At 34.8% G+C, this 2,561-nt stretch overlaps 1 long non-coding RNA gene across 1 annotated transcript; it reads left to right on the forward strand.

Moving 5' to 3' along the window:
* Positions 1-766: 766 nt before the first annotated feature.
* Positions 767-2,561, forward strand: LOC148779864 (uncharacterized). Its single transcript, XR_016044576.1, has 3 exons — positions 767-1,553; positions 1,685-1,738; positions 2,313-2,561. It is a non-coding gene; the product is annotated as an uncharacterized LOC148779864 (long non-coding RNA).

A 2,561-nucleotide genomic window follows, 5' to 3' on the forward strand; every position in this document is an offset into this window, starting at 1 on the left:
ATGAATCATGGGGAAATTTGAAATTTCTAGTATTTAGGAACACACATAGCAACCAAGAAATGAAATGCATTACCTAACATTACCCCAATAAACTACAAGACTTGATGGGTAATGTTTTTTCTGTCGGATGTGTTTGTCAAAATTAAAAGGACCTTAATTGTTTGAGATCTAAATAAAAAAAAAACAAGTATAAAGATGCAACCTTATAATGTAGAACTACGGATGCACCTAAAAAATCCATCGGAAAAGGTAATTTTAATGTTGAAAAACCCTTTGATTGATCATCTCGACATCGAGATGTATGACCATGAAAAATAAAAAGATTTTACGTCTGAGAAATAGTGCATTTTACAACATACTATCTACACCGTCCATTTTCAAGATTTTTATATGTTTATAAATCTACTTGATTTTAACCATTTTTAAAATTTTAAATTAGATATAAAAATAGATTTTGAGATAATATTAAGAACATTTTACATCAAAATTATGAGAAATGACCTTGTGAGACCCTCCCACACCCATGTGTGGAGGACCGTAAAGGATCATCATTAAATTTGACACAAATCTTAAAAAAAATCAAGTCTCACACTAATGTGATAACTTTTCTAAAAAAATTTATCAAATTTAATAGTGATCCTTTCGTATCCTTCACACATAAGTGTTGGAGGATCTCCTCCAAAATTATATACCAATCTTGAAATTTGAAGGTGGACCTTACCGCTAAAGCCACGGATGCATCCGTATGCCAACTGTACCCCTGAATGAAATGGCCAACTTTCCTCTCCCCCTCTTCCTCTCAGTCCTCGCTCCTTGAAACCTACTCGCTCTCGCTCTCGCTCTAGCTCCCAACACACCTCTCCCTGAGACCCTACTTGCCTCTCTCTGGCCCACCTCTCCCTGAAACCCTACTGCCCTCTCCCTCTCGCTAAAACCCTACTCCCCTCTCTCTAAAACCCTACACCTCTCACGCTGTCGCCATCCTCTCCCTGAAACCTTGACTTTGTCTTAGCTCCATCGAAGCAATCCCTCCTCTCTCTCTCTCTCCTGAAATTATTCACAGGATACAAGAGAACCCCATCTCTCTAGCACATACGCAATACTTCGCTCCCTCTTTCTCTCTCACTGTTATTGTGCAAGAGCTACTGCTCCATCTGGGACTTGAGATAAAGTTATTGTGACTTTTCTTCTCTATTTCCTTTTGAATTGGGATGCTTTTCATAATGATTTTAGTTCAATGATTGATAGTTTTTTATAATTGATTGGAGTTGATAGACTATAGTCCTTTCTTTTCATTTAAGATGAAAGAATTTGATGAGTGAAATTCATTAGTAATCTACGAGTCAGAGGGTAAGTTATGTTGCTTGATGAAGGATTCCAACAATATTATTTTCTTTTCTTCTTTTTTTACTGTGGATTATGTTGATAGTTGTTAAGTTGTAATGCACTTCCATCTATGATTGAAGGTACAAAGGGTTCTACTTTGTGCCATGGAGGATATGAAAGTCTGACAGAAAAAAAGGCTTTGGTATTTGCTCTGAAGACTAGTTCTAGTATTTATTCCTCTCCTTACATAACAACATGCTACTTTTTGTTGAGTTGACAATGTTTGAGGGAGTTTGGAGCATAAGTTTGAGATTTGGGTGTGCAGTAATTCACACAGATGTATATGTTCTCCAAACAGATTGGTTGCTGACTAACTTGCTGGATATATCTGAACCCATTGGCGTTTTCCTTTGTGAGTTTTGTATTTTTTTTTTTTTCTTCTTTATTTCTATTTGAGTCATGTGTCAATAACTACCAGATTCTCATATAACTTCTCAAACATGTGCTAGTGACATGTCGAGACGAGGCTTATCTTTTAATTGCCAATAAGGTTTGCTCTAGACGTTGCGGTTTTGTGTCTATTGATGATACTACTATGCAATGACATTATCTTGTCAACTGAAATTATGTTTCTATGCCTATATAAATCATGTTTCTACGCATATATAAATCATGTTTCTACGCATATATGATTATCTACATGTTCTCAGGTCTACATGTTCTCAGGCCTATGTTTTATAAATAATGGTATGAAAATGATACTTTACTTATAAAGAAAGAGATTTCCATGGTTGCAACTTTTGTTCTTTCAAGCATGTCTAGTGTGCTTATGGGAAAGAATACAACAATGCACCTCCCCATTTTCTAGAGAAGAACATTTTAATGTTTGTTTTAGTTGGCTTTTTCAGTCAATTTTAATAGGCAATTTGACATCTTTTGTATATTTTGGGCCTAATTTTAATGTAATATCATCATATTTTATGTAGGGGCATAGTGATTGTTGGAAATGTGGCTTATCAGGCAGGTAATATATCTTTCACAAACGATACAAAGCCATATTGTAGTATATGTGAAATCTCATATGGTTAACAAGAAGCAATGGCATATACTTAGATCCTTCTTTTGAGTTTTTATAGGATGTTGTACTGGAGGGTAAACCAAGTGGTGTATTTGGATTCTTTGTGAGAATTGTTTTTTCTATATTATAAATACACAAAATTTATTTTATTTGTAAA

The sequence above is a fragment of the Amborella trichopoda genome, chromosome 11, assembly GCF_054954075.1.
Source record: "Amborella trichopoda isolate Santa Cruz 75 chromosome 11, AtrichopodaSantaCruz75HAP2 v2.0, whole genome shotgun sequence".
Lineage (NCBI taxonomy): Eukaryota > Viridiplantae > Streptophyta > Magnoliopsida > Amborellales > Amborellaceae > Amborella > Amborella trichopoda.